The sequence below is a fragment of the Berghia stephanieae genome, chromosome 1 (genome assembly GCF_034508935.2).
Source record: "Berghia stephanieae isolate SIO BIC M18660-M18661 chromosome 1, UCSD_Bste_1.3, whole genome shotgun sequence".
NCBI classification, from domain to species: domain Eukaryota; kingdom Metazoa; phylum Mollusca; class Gastropoda; order Nudibranchia; family Aeolidiidae; genus Berghia; species Berghia stephanieae.
This window is the reverse complement of record NC_088360.1, coordinates 87,233,183-87,248,809: the sequence shown is the minus strand read 5'-3', so window position 1 is coordinate 87,248,809 and position 15,627 is coordinate 87,233,183.

The window sequence follows — 15,627 nt, the reverse complement described above, 5'->3', positions numbered from 1 at the left end:
AAATTTAAGATCATCTCAGTCCCAACTTTTAAAGGTTGCAACCTCAAATTCCAATTTTGGTAAAAAAAAAAAAGAGCCTTTTCATCCATAGCTCCACGCCTTTGAAACGCACTCAGTCCTCGGACATAGTCCTATGAAAATTTATCATCTTTCAGGAAATGTCTGAAGACTGAGTTGTTCCGTAAGGCTTATTTTTTTTTTATGAAATAGATTTTGCTTAGATTTTGTTTCTGTATTTATGCTTATTATGTTTTGTTGTGATTTTTTTACTATTATGTAAAGCGCCGAAAAGCACGATTAACGTGGATGTTAAGGCGCTATATAAATTCATTATTTAATATTTACTAGTTTTTATATAGAGGAAGTTCGACAAATGGATCTCTTTTTCATAGATCTATCGTAAGTCCCAATTACGTGAGTACATCTCTTTAAAATTCAAAACGCACATGCCCCCCCCCCCCTCCTACACACAATAATATACACAGATTCTAAAATAAATAACTCACCAAAACATTGATATAGGGCAATATCCACGGAGTGTGCTCAAGACGCTTAAAAAGGGCTCCTAAGCCAATAGCACCATGAAAAACGAGACATGATGCAAGAAGTTAGTGCGGCTATGTGGTCTAGTGGTATGACATTCGCTTTCGGATCGGAAGGTCATGGGTTCGAGCCTCGCGCTCGGCGCATAGTTGAGTCCTTGGAAAAGGCTCTTTACTCACATTCTCTCACCGTACTCAGGTGTGAAATGAGTACCTGGCCGTTAACAGCGTTGTCTTTGTCCGAAAAATTGTAATATCGCCTAACAGGCGTCATGTCCCGTCCTTCATGTTAAATGTTGCTGTGGATATTGCACTATATAAAAGCTCAATTTAAAAAAAGGCCATTTGCTATTCCCACTTTTATTTCTTGTGGTATTGGACTGGGTAACAAAGACAGCATATGGCAATTCCAACAATGACATTCAATGGAAAAAAGACTTGAAGACCTTGAGTTTGCAGATGACCTAGCCCTCCTCTCACACCGCCTACAGGACATGCAGAACAAAGTAACGGCCCTTGAGGAACAGCTCAGCGAATTGATCTCAAGGCTAGTGAAGAGAAGATAAAACTGCTGCCAATAAACAAAAATCCCAAATCACTATCTCTGGTACAGCAATAGAAAATGTCGGAGAATTTCTATACATTGGCAGCTAATTCAATCAGTCAGGTGGAACTAATGAAGACATCATTGTTAGAATCAAGAAAGGGCGCCAGGCGTTTGTTATATTGAGGCCAACATGGAAAGCTTCCAGCATATCCACAAACACCAAGGTTAAAATATTTAACACAAATGTTAAAGCAGTCCTGCTCTTTGGGTTAGAATTTTGGCGATCAACCTTGACCACATCAGCCAGGATACAAACTTTTGTCAATCGCTGTCTTCGACAAATCCTCATATTGAAATGGTTTGACAAAGTGCAAAACGCCAACTTTTAGACAAGAACAAACCAAGAGGAAATGAATGTCCAGGTCAGACGCAGAAAGTGGCGATGGATTGGGCATACTCTGCGGAAGGAGTCCTGTAATATAACCAAGCAGGCTATCGAATGGAACCCGCAGGGTAAGAGGAAACGGGGTCGTCCAAAACGGACTTGGAGGAGAAGCCTTCACCAAGACGTGTGCGTGTCTAATCTCACCTGGAGTGAGCCAAATGTCTGTGCCAAGGACAGAAGAAGATGGAAAAGTGCTGTTGAGGCCATATACTTTGCCAGGAGCCAAGAGGCATTAAATCAAGTAAGCAGAAATCACTTTCGGTATCTGAGGCAGTGCCCTGGCATGGTTTACATTGTATCTAAGTAACAGAAAGCAAGTTATCAAAATAAATGAATGCTTTTCCAGAGCAACTCCTCTTTTATGCGGTTACCCCAGGGCTTTAATTTTGGTCCTGTTTTATTTCTATATACACGCAACCCTTGTCGCAAATTTTCACAGACCATAGATGCAGTTTCACTTTTACGCTGACGGTACCCAAATGTACAATTCAGATATTTTATTAAATATCCCCATACTTGTGACTAACACAGAAAGGTGTGTATCGATAGTAAAAGATTGGATATTAAAAATATTAAAAAGATTGAAATTAAACGTAGGTTATACGCTCTGGAAATGTCAAAGAGAGTCAAGTCGCATAACCCACTGTTGTTCTGAATATAAATAGACATGGCATAAAATCTATCAATGTTTTAAAACACTTTTCGTGATTGATCGGTTTACGTCCTGCCAGATTTCTAATCTTTGCAAATCATTGAACTATCAACTTAAATGAATTTCATCTATCCGTGATTATCTAACTCTTAATGCTACTCAAACACTCATAACAACACTGATTCTGTCTCGACTAGATTATTGCAATGCTCTACCGTTTGGCATAACATATGATACAATTTCAAAACTCCAGATAAATGAAAAAAGTGATGCAAGATTGGTAACAAAACAAAAAAGCTTGCACAATCTCTTCCTTTACTGTATGAACTTCACTGGCTCCTAGTAAAAGAACGTTTTAAAAATAAAATTGCCATGATCTGTTTTAAATGTATAACCCATGAAGCCTCATCTTACCTCAGAAATTGTTTAAATGCCTAAAAACCGCCAAGGCCACTCCGTTCACAAATGGATACCACTAAAACGTATGAAGAGAGATCATTTCTCTCCCCAAAACTGTAAGAGATGCACCAAACATCACCATTAAAAAAATTTAGATTGACACATAATTTATTTTATGAGAAATATCTTGCAAAGTGCCTTTTATTGTATTGTACTAGACGTCTACTTCGGTTATATTTGTATGTGTGACAATCGATAGTAGGTGTGTTATCAGATAATAGTTACTAATGTATGATTTAATGTAATGGTGCCAACGTAAAGCGCATAGAGCATGACATCGTCATGGTTATGCACCATAGTAAAGCTATTCATTATTATTATTATTATTATTATTATTATTATTATTATTATTATTATTATTATTATTATTATCATTTTTTTCTCTCTTTTGTACCATCATTATTACACCGAGTTGATCTGACTGCGACATAAGTCAGTTTACATTCCTATGATAGTAACATTAAATCTAAATGACTAGACTCTTAGTCATCAACAATATCAATTGAATCTTGCATTTCTTATTCAATTAAGTGTATCCAATGGAAATATTTTACTTTTACCATTCAACGTTGTCATGACACGAAAAAGGCAGATGCTCATCACTTTTTGGATGCTGTGAGAGTTGTTAAGAGGAAATGACGACGCGACTTTTTCATCCTACAACACAATTGGTCGAATTGTGAATTCATATGAGTGATGAACCATCCATTTACCGATCACTTGGAATCTTTCCGTCTAACTGATCACACGCATTTTTGGTCTCTCTCTCGTATTGGTGACGAGAATTATAATACTAATACTACCCAGCTATTGTAGGAATCTTTACTTCTTTTTGTAATTTTTTATTAAGTTAATGATGTGTTTAATTCTTGAGTGTATTTCAGTGGATTATTGTGTATCGTGTTTTAAATAATTCGTTACATTGATTTAATTTTGTATAATCACTGTGTCTGGAGATTGAGAGTAAGTTGCCTCATTTAACACCCTGCCTTTTCCATGATTATACAAGCATCGCCGTTTCTTATCTTTATTACGTTTTTATATATATAATTGATAGCTATTCAGTAGCTGCTATATGATATTGTTGTTATGATTTTGATGAGTTCTATTTAGTTATTTATATGTTTTAGGTGTTTTTGCTCATGGATTGTTTAGTTGTAGGAACTTGGCTGCTAGATAATAGATTTTAGCATACTTGGGGACCAATACGATGAGGGCGCGGTTGGACATTATTGCACAACCCGGCATCATCAGTGTTCCTCAGTCCCCTGTTTTAGGGGGTTCAAAGGAACTGATTACGTCTTAGACGTGATTTCCACACGTCTTTTTCTGGTAGGGATGTTCCTGAATCCACGGGAAATGACATAAGTTACGTCAGGACAGAACATCAGAGGTTCACATTAGTCTTGTTTCAATAATTTGTCACATCAAACTATGGGCATAATCATAATATGAGGGGTGTGGCCATATCGGGGACTAAGGGTGTGGTTTAGTTTTGGAGCGGTCTGATTCGAGGGATATAGACGGCCAAACACAGCGAATGTTATGAGGCTTGATCTAATCAGTCAGATGCATAGCCCTACTATGACTCTTTTAGTACGCCATGGTCAGATGTCACGGGTTTGAAGAAGAATTATCCATATAATTAATATTCATTAGCAACGTGCATCCTTAGTGGTATCTGGTACTTAGCACCCCCCCCTCCCACATAGACACATAGATAACACAGGACGGTAGTCTGTGGATAGACACTCAGTAAGTGTAGAGGAATATAGCCACGCCCCTGGGGGACAGTCGCAAGGCTCAACTATGTAAACTATCGGTAACCTACGTTGGAGACGTGAAAATTAGGGGCTCCTTCTATTCTATATGGGCGTGTTCAATGTCAAGTCAGTAAAAGTGGCATTTGTGTATTGATGGTGTGTGATTAACTAAAATACACGCCTTTTCTGCCCACTGTATCTTACCTTATAGTTGAAATTACTCAAAAATTAATCATAAATTACTCACTGAATAGAAACCTTCGAAACCCGTGCCTAATTTACTATACGTTTGATGCTTATATCTTAATTTTAATATGATAGATGGGATAGATGCCAGGGCATCATTGAGTACTATAAGTAGAATTTAGATAGATGCATTTGCTTCCATGGCCAGTGTTGCGGTAAGTCGCGTCTGGAGGGTAACAGTCGTGACGTCACTTCCCTCGTATAGAATACGTATAGTAACCTACTGATCATGTTTTTTACTTTTATACATTCGGATCACATGACAGGTGAAGTTCTAGCCAGAATGAAGAATAAAAACAGTGCCAATTTTCTTTGCTGGGCGGACGTGACTTCAGACTATTGAATCCGATTGACACCCCCTCCCTTTACTTTGAGTAGATGAGACGATGAGACGTTTCGATATTACTAAGAGTCGGAATAACATGACATTTCGCGGTTATAGCTTTTAGATCTCGCAAAGCCATCCAAACGCTGTGGTGGAGTAGCTCTTTGATGTCATCGCTTCCATCGCTCGTTGGGTATTGCAACTACCCTCTGGTGGTGCGGAAGGTGTTACATATTTTGCATAACAATAACGTAATCCCGGGACGGGAGGTAGCGTCTTTGTTTCGGCCGGCCAGTTAAAGAGCATGTGATTAGTCGAACACGTTGATATGCTTGACTCACAATTCTACAGGAATGGACAGTGTCGGTTGATCAAAGAATATAACATTGTTGTTTACCAACCATTTTTCCACTCTGAAGTTCCTATCTCTCTATTATAATAAAATTGATACTACGAATGACAAAATCGACCAACAAATTAGGGAGTTACAAGTTATTCATAATAAGAATAGGTACTTTTAAAAGTTTACAATAATCCTTATCTAAGTCACTTTTCATCATCAAAGTCGAACCTTTTTCCCGATTTTTATCAAACAAAGTACAAAGTTAATAATTTTCACCCGCGGATAATATGGGATCCATATCTACATGTTTTAATTTTTTGAATCAAAGCTGGAAACATCCTGCGAAACTGGAAATCCTGTCATTTTCTTCACAACGATTAGGTTTTACTGATTGAGAACAGTCTTGACTACTCCGCCCATGGATATTTGGTGGTTGTCGCTATTGGCGGGTTGAATTTTAGAGTTAAAGCGGCCTTGGCTATTGTTGTGACTGCGCGGGATCATTTATGGCGCGGAGTTGCTTGGTTGATGTTGAATAATGTAATGTTTATACAAGAGGCGATATGGCTAACCTGAGAGTACTTCGGTGTATTTATTTCAATTGCACTGCAGTATAATAGATTACACCCTTTGATGCTATTTATTTTTGGAACCATAATTCTTAGGCAATAATAATTATGGTTTTTCGTTGTTATTATGTGCCGTTGGCTTCGGGGGAAGAATGGCGATTTTTTAATCGTTATCTATATTTTTAATGGGGCATATCTTCTGACATCTATGGCTAGCAGCCAGCGACATCTATACGAAGGCCTTGCTAGCAGCTCTATCGTCGCATGAGGTTCTCACATGTTTTGGCTTAACCCTCTCGTGTTCAGATTCTTTTTGGGGGAGTAGATAATGAGTTCCTTATATGGCCATGTCAATCATGTAGACATCCTTTGATTATATAAGCCTACTCTTTGATATCTGTAGTCGCCTTTTCGTTTTCTACGGTCACTCATGGCTAAACTCCGCCCAGAAACGATTTCATAGGTCCGTCCATCACCAAATTTCAAACTTTTGTTCTCGTGAGTTCATAAGTTTTTTGACCGAAGAACGATTGGCTACTGAGCATCTTGACCCTTCAACGATTGGTCGTTCTGGCAGCTCACGTGTCCACAGCCGTCAACAATGAATTGAATCATCGTCGATGCAGTGGAAGACGGCCATGGAATAGTTGCGTCACATCGCCACGTTGTTGAATAAATTATCCAGGCATGGTCGATAGGTAAAAAAGCCAAATTATGTTCTAGTTACATTTGAAACAAACAAAGTAAATCACTGATCTCGTCTCTTTGAGATATAAAGAATGATATAAAAATCAAGAAAATCGGCCGATAAATAAAAAAGTTGCTAAAAAAAGCTAAAATAAACAAGAGCAAATTTTAAAATCAAATTTATTCGTAAAACAGTTGGTTTTCAACCGATTTTTATGAAACAAAGACCAATGTACTTCTTTTTTCAAGCTGATTTCAGCAATGTGACTTTCAAATTCCTCAGAATTATGTTTTTTACTTTTAGATTTTAGCTTTTAGGCCTACTCCATAAGGTGTTATATTCCTTGCATAACAATAGCGTAATACATCGACGGGGAGAAGCGTCTTTGCTTCGGCCAGCTGGATAGATAGCCTGTGATTGGTCGAAGACTTTGAGATGCTTGATTCACAATTCTACACGAACGGACCCCGGCGGTCTATCAAAGAGGTGTAACAAATTTATTTACCGACTATTTTTCTTGGTGCTAAAATTACAAAGTAATAATTTCGCGTCAGAAAAAATAACTCTGAAGTTCCTATCTCTTTATTACAATAAAATTGATATCTCGAATGACAAAATCGACCCACAAATAAGGGAGTTATAAATTATTCATAATATTTTTAAAAGTTTACAATAATTGTCTTCAAAGTCATTTTTCATCACCAAAGTCGTAATTTTTTACCGATTTTTACCAAACAAAGTGCAATGTCAATGATTTTCACCCGCAAATAAAATAGGATTTAAATCGCAATTTCTGAAACGTATTTTCTTTTCTGTCGGCAAATTTATAAAAATCAAAGCTGAAAACACCCTGCGGCAGTGACAGGGCCTGTCATTTCCTTCACAACGATTGGATTTTACTTACTGAGGCCAGTCTTGACTACCCCGCCCATGAATATTATGCCGTTGTCGGTTTTTGTCGGGTTGAATCTTAAAGAGTTAAGTTCGTTTTGGAAGGGGGTAATTCGGTTACTATCGGCTCTTTATGATTATGCTGAGGAACATAGAATGGATGAGTTATGGGCCTTGTTATCCAGTTATTATTCTCTTTACCGACATGTGAGAAACTATGATGGAGGCTATGTGAGCTAGACCTGTAACGATTATCTACTCATAACCAATTATCCGCGGATTAAAAAATATTGACAAAATGTTTATAATGTGCGGCTATGCTATGTGGCCTTGTGATATGACACTCGCGGTCGCATCGGAAGGTGTCGGATTCCAGCCTTGCTTAGGGGTATAGTTGAGTGCTCGGGAAAGGCTCTTTTTTCACATTCCCCAATGATTTACTATATTATATACTTGTTGCTTTCTCTCACCTACTCAGGTGTAAAATGTGTATTTGACCATTAACGTGCTGTCTGGGAAATTTGGTAATATCGACCAATATCATTGACATCTAGTAGCGTTCTACATTTTAAATGTTGCTGTTGGACAGTGACCCTTTGTAAAGCGCTCTGAACACATTTAGTGGATTTGCGCTATATATATATATATATATATATATATATATATATATATATATATATATATATATATATATATATATAAGATCTTATTTGTAAATATGACCGTCTATAATATGATCGCATTTCCTTAGGGTCGGATTACTTTGGAGAATTTCTAGTCTATTTGGCAATGCGTCTGTTGATGATTTCTAACAACGAAGCCATCTCACACCCTCACAAGACTATATATGTTTCTTCTTTATGCCATGATGGTGGACCTCCATTCACTCAGGGGGCATATCTTAGCACAGTTTTTTGTTACAAAGGATTGGAACGAAGACTTCAAGATTTTGTCTTCTCTATGCCTAATATAGGACTAATATGACAACAATGATTTATTGGAACTGGTTTATATATACAGACACTGACATTTTTTCAATACTCATTATATGCTGTTATGATGGCATATTATAATGACGATATATCATTTTTGTTTTTTGTTTGTTTTTGTTTTTCTATCAGGAGCATAGACACGTGTCAATTGTTCAATATTTCATTAGATGCTTTTACGATGGCATATATTATACTGATGATTTTGCACCTTTTTTCAATCAGGAGCCTTAATTTATTACTACGGTATTTCGTTACTAAGAGAGGAGCATAGGCTTTTTGCTCTCGATACCTACTATGCTAGTGTGGGAGAATGATTTTTTGTAGCTGCTAGCATGGTTTATTACGTGAGAAGATAGAAGGTCTTAGTATATCATCAATTTTCTCAGCTTTACACTGTTATGGTAGTATGACAGAGAATCTAACAGTTAGTGGTACTAACAATTGACTAGTGTATTATATGTATACAAACATTCTGTATCTGCTTTATCCATTACACACACATATCTATCTGTTTTTATATGGGCATATTCTAATGATAATAGATTCAGTTTAGTACGAGTGGACAGGAATGAAATAGGATTACTATATTAGCACCGAGGATTGATTAATTTAGTCTTGGGTTCAGTGTAAAGTTGTTTTCTCTCGAGGAATATTTTTTTGATGGTTAGACCTCGGCTGTCTTCACCCGTGTATTCACGTTTGGAGAAGTCATAGGTGCAACACGCCAGACTATGGAACCCTCTTGTGAGGTTTCGGACATAGCTTATATGTCCAGGATTGATCATCCTTTTTCACTGTCATTACGACTCTAATGACCTACGGGACTCTAGGTGCTTAATCTTTTGTCCTGGCCCGGGGGTAGTGTGCACTAAGTCACCTGTCACCGGCACGGTTTTCTGCCGTTATACGTTAGACAACCCAGACATTAGATGTCTGAGGCTCTGTCTAGGCCTCATCAGCCAGATTGTTTGTATCAAGCAATCTTTATGTATGACCCACATCATTTCCAGACTCTGGCTGCCTAAGCCTTTGGCCCTGGACCGGAGATAGTATTGACTAAGCAAGTCATCTATCAATGGTACGGTTTTCTGCCGTTTTTGAGCTCTTTTGACATTCATATGTTAGACATTTGAGACGATTTTTATCTCATATGCGTGGGTCATACATTAGTTAGTTTTTCTCTCTGATGTAGATCTATGCTGCTTCGCTCATACTATTTGAGTTTGGAGCAGGCATAGGTAAAGTTTGTCAATGCCAGGGAACCCTCTTGTGAGGTTCCGGACATAGCTTATATGTCCAGGATTGATTATCCTTTTTCACTGTCATTACGTCTCTAATGACCTACGGGACTCTAGGTGCTTAATCTTTTGTCCTGGCCCGGGGGTAGTGTGCACTAAGTCACCTGTCACCGGCACGGTTTTCTGCCGTTATACGTTAGACAACCCAGACATTAGATGTCCGAGGCTCTGTCTAGGCCTCATCAGCCAGATTGTTTGTATCAAGCAATCTTTATGTATGACCCACATCATTTCCAGACTCTGGCTGCCTAAGCCTTTGGCCCTGGACCGGAGATAGTATTGACAAAGCATGTCATCTATCAACGGTACGGTTTTCTGCCGTATTTTAGCTCTTTTGGCATTCATATTTTAGACATTTGAGACGGTTTTGTGTCTCAAATGTTTGGGTCATACAATAGTTATTTTTATTTATTTATTTTGATGTAGATTTATGGTGCTTCGCTCGTCCTATTTGTGTTTAGGGGCAGGCATAGGAATAATTTGTCAATGACATGAAACCTCTTTGTGGGGTTCCGGACATAGCTTATATTATGTCCAGGATCGATCATCCTTTCTTACTGTCGTTACTATTCTAACGAACTACATAAGCTTAATCTTTGGGCCTGGAGCATACAGGTGAGAGAACATTTATTTCAATTTTTCATCATGTGAGGTAGCACATATTATAATTGTTGGATATTTACTCACTGCATAGGGATTGTTGGGTTTGGATAGGGATACCTATGAGATTTCCACTCGTGTTTTTGGCGTTTGGAATAGTCATTGGTACAAATAGCAATGCTAAGGAACCCTCTTGTGAGGTTCCGAACATACCTTATATTATGTCCAGGATTGATCATCCTTTTTCACTGTCATTACGACTCTAATGACCTACGGGACTCTAGGTGCTTAATCTTTTGTCCTGGCCCGGGGGTAGTGTGCACTAAGTCACCTGTCACCGGCACGGTTTTCTGCCGTTATACGTTAGACAACCCAGACATTAGATGTCTGAGGCTCTGTCTAGGCCTCATCAGCCAGATTGTTTGTATCAAGCAATCTTTATGTATGACCCACATCATTTCCAGACTCTGGCTGCCTAAGCCTTTGGCCCTGGACCGGAGATAGTATTGACTAAGCAAGTCATCTATCAATGGTACGGTTTTCTGCCGTTTTTTAGCTCTTTTGGCATTCATATTTTAGACATTTGAGACGGTTTTGTGTCTCAAATGCTTGGGTCATACTATAGTTATATTTTATTTTTATTTTTCAGGTAGATCTATGCTGTTTCGCTCGTGGTATTTGCGTTTGGAGCAGGCATAGGTAAAGTTTGTCAATGCCAGGGAACCCTCTTGTGAGGTTCCGGACATAGCTTATATGTCCAGGATTGATCATCCTTTTTTACTGTCATTACGTCTCTAATGACCTACGGGACTCTAGGTGCTTAATCTTTTGTCCTGGCCCGGGGGTAGTGTGCACTAAGTCACCTGTCACCGGCACGGTTTTCTGCCGTTATACTTTAGACTACTCTGACCATAGATGTCAGGTGCTTTGTCTAGGCCTCATCAGCCAGATTGTTTGTATCAAACGATCTATTTACGTCTGATTTTTATTCGGGGGGGCTTTGACTGTTAGTCGGCCTCTGTTCCGGACCAGGGATAGTATGGGACGGGGCTTTGACTGTTTGTCAGCCTCGGTTCCGGACCAGGGATAGTATGGGACGGGGCTTTGACTGCTAGTCAGCCTCGGTTCCGGACCAGGGATAGTATGTGACGGGGCTTTGACTGTTTGTCAGCCTCGGTTCCGGACCAGGGATAGTATGGGACGGGGATTTGACTGTTAGTCAGCCTCAGTTCCGGAACAGGGATAGTAGTATGGGACGGGGCTTTGACTGTTAGTCAGCCTCTGTTCCGGACCAGGGATAGTATGCACTCAGTCAACTATCACTGTTTGCCTGATTTTTAGACTTTGTAAGGTGGGCAGTTATTTGCTAGGGTCAAAGTGCCTTGATGACCCTGATAACTTTTGGGTTTTTTGTGAATGGCTTCCTCAGCTTTGCCCGGGGCCAGGGATAGTATGCGCTTAGTCATATATCTCTGCTGGATTACCTAACTTTGCATACTGGGTGTCAGGGATATCTGTTGTGTAGGGGTGGTTTACCTCTTGATTTTGGATTATACATATCCTTAATAGACCTGGTTGGATTTTTTGTTCACATCTTTTTAAACTAGATATTTTATAGACATCTCCTTACATATGGCGTTAGACAGGCGCTCTTTAATAAGAGCCGTGGTGTATTCACTCAGAGTGGCATTACTTAACACTCTGTATTGGTTGATTTGACAACATTTTATGTTACTTGGACCATTAACCTAGGTGGTTTAACATTTTCATACTTAGTAGGGAGTCCTTCGATCAGACATTTGCGCTGGATAAAGGGGGAGCTGGTTTTCAACAGTTTTGCCATCTCTGGAAAGAATTTCTGATGATATTAGATTCTAGGTCTTTATTGATTGGAGACTATGGGTAACGACTTATGGTTGTGAGGCTGATGCACTAACTTTTATACTTAAGTTTTTATCAGTGTTGTTAATATACAATGACCTACAGTATATTTTCCCTTGTTTCGATTGAAATTGTTTGGGATTTTTAGCAACTATTTTGTATATAATTTTTTAATGCATACATAAACATACAACATGGGTCTTGATTCCCGTTTAAATGCAAAAGACGCATCGACCCACGATTTGCGGCAGTCTTAGTTTCCAGCATAGTGTAATATACACATGACGTGACACGGATATCGGTATATTTAGTTCATTTTATTATTTAAGTGGGCCGGAGCAGAATTAGTCAGATTCTTCCATGGAGGTCTTTGTATATTTGGTTACAAAGCTGCACCAGGGGGAAACTGGTGACGATGAGGATTAGGGACGTGTGAGGAATGATGATGAGATGATGATGAGGATGATGATAATAGCGTTGGTGATGGTGAAGAGGATGAGGAGGATGAGGCTGTCTGAGTCACATCTTATTGACAAGGAGTGAAGACAGATGGATGTTTATGAAGGTGAAAGGAGAAACTAATGTAGTATCTTAAACATTTTAATTGGTGAACAGGTCCGATTAGGCAATTGTCTTTCGGCTTGGGCAGGCATGCCTGTTATGACTGATGGGACTGGTCGGTTTGTCAGAACTTCAGGTTTCGGGCGTGTCCGATGTTGGTTTCTGGTGTGAACGCTGGTAGGAGTTAATCTCTTATTCTGTAATGTGAGTCACTTACTTTAGCCTAGTATGGGGATGATTCTTCCTGGTTTGAGTTCCAGTTGGTGACATTCACGAAGATTTTCTTTGTACTTGTTCGATTGTATTTAGGTGGGCTTTGTTGATTCGGGCTTGATTGATGCATATTCTAGTATTTATGCCTAATCAAGGCAGGATTAGCGGGTGTTTTAATTCACTCAATCCTAGAATTTTTTGCTACTTTTCAAAATTGGATATATTAAAAATGAGCATATACATAGACATTTTTGTTCAACCACCATTAACATGTAAAACTAAAAACATTAGCTTTGATACTACGCCTATAATTTGTCGCATAAAATACGTAATAAATAGGCATGGGGCAAAAGTAACCCTGTTAAACTACGGATATAGTCAGTTTTAGGGTTGAGCGAGTTAATGGCCTTAGGGATGGATCCAGAGGCCTTATGAGTTATAAACTGTCGCCTCTATGTTATGGAGGTTCTGATCCCAGCCCGAGGACTTGCTTGTTGTCTACGTGCCATCATCGCTGCTACGTGCTAATGTTTGACTTATATTATTAGCTTGTGGTGTTACTGGAATGATTATTATAGTCCCGACTCCCATGTAATTTTGACGTCATTTAAGACAATTGCGTCGACTGGTGTTTTGTTGTTAGGAGTGGCCAGGGAACATAAATACTACCCTGTTGGTTGAACTGTTGTATAAAATCAACGATTTGTTCACTTTTGGTGGTATGACCATGGCCTTCACTTTTGACTGAAATATTTGGTAGAGTCAGGCTATTTTACGGAAGCTACAGTTTAGGTGTTTCTGTAGGGTGCATGCATGTGTAACTCGGGATATCAATTACTCTCTTCGTACAACAGACCTTACCCTATTGCCACAAAGGGTGGTATGCATTAAGCATAATGGATTCGTTGATTTGGACTAATAATGTAGCGGATATTTCATTATATTTTACGATTCATTTAGTTAGTCTTGAAGCGATAATATTTTGTGGGTCTTCATCGTTTTACATCGCGTGCTACTATATGACTTTGAAGTCTCATATGAATTCACAATTCGACCAATTGTGTTGTAGAATGGATAGATAAACGATACTTACCAAAGTTGAAGTTTGTCTGTTATTCTACAACACTGGTCGATTGTGAATTCATTTGCCCTCCCTTACCATAATTATCATAATATACCCTCCCCTCTAGTTCTGGTGATAGATTTATATTATCTTCATACAATCCATGAGCAGTTTATGTTAGAGTTGGGTAGTATCTGGGCTCATATAGTAGCCCGCTCAAAATTTAAAGTGTGATCGGTAAATGGATGGTTCATCACTCAAATGAATTCACAATCGACCAGTGTTGTAGAATAACAGACAAACTTCAACTTTGGTAAGTATCGTTTATCTATCCATCCCTATTTGTTCCGTTAGAGACGGAGAAGAGCATTCAGCTGGAGATTCGTTCATTTTGGGATCGGAGTGTATACAATTTTAGAAGCTGATTGATAAGATGGCGTTAGTTATATCAATTAGGCGTTTGAAGACCATTGTGGAAATATTTAACTGCCCCCCCCCCCTCTCTATCTATCTATCTATCTATCTATCTATCTATCTATCTATCTATCTATCTATCTATCTATCTATCTATCTATCTATCTATCTATCTATCTATCTATCTATCTATCTATCTATCTATCTATCTCTCTCTCTCTCTCTCTCTCTCTTTTGGTCTCTCTAACAAGAAGCCAATGGAGACCTAATAAAGGGCCAGATGTACCTACTCTGTAGGTAAAGAGAACGTCACTAATATAATACTAGTTAATTGTAGCAGTTTCTGTAGTACCCACCATCTTCATCACAACCACCATCACCACTCTACAACAACAACAACAACTACTACTACTACTACTACTACTACTACTACTACTACTACTACTACTACTACTACTGCTGCTGCTCCTACTCCTACTGGTACAACTACTGGTGGTTATGACGATGGTGGCTGAAGTTGTAGTGGTAGTGGTAACAGTGGTAATAGTAGTGTTTAGCTGAAGGAACTGGCGATGGTCATGAGAGTAGGATGTGCAAGAGATATAGGTTGTATGATTTTGATGCATTGCGTTTAGCAAAAAAAAAAAAAAAAAAAAAAAAAATCATAACATCCGCCAGCTGGATATAACGTATCATGAACGTTTATAGTCTGATTGATGTGATTTTAGTGAGAAAAACTCATTAAATGGCTGGCTAAAAACAATAACAAATAGCCGAGTGACGTCAATTTCGTTCCATCTATAGCTCGAGTTTATGCCGTGAGATGACATCGACAGATCCAATGAGAGAGTAGACAAGACGAAAGGGGGTGACACGTCATCAGAAAAGGAGATGTGGAGCATCGTCATAATCCTTGATGTGAAACCAGGGACGCGAGCCGATTACGTCTCTTCTTGACCAATTTGATTTAACTAGTCTAGTCGAATAAACATTTAAGTGGGTTTATATTTTTACTAAAAAATAAAATAAAATAAAGTATATCTTGCCCCTGATATCAACTGTAACGACGAACCGACGATCAATAGCCACTTTAAGTACTTGCCTATCATCCGAATCAAACAGCTCACATGATGAT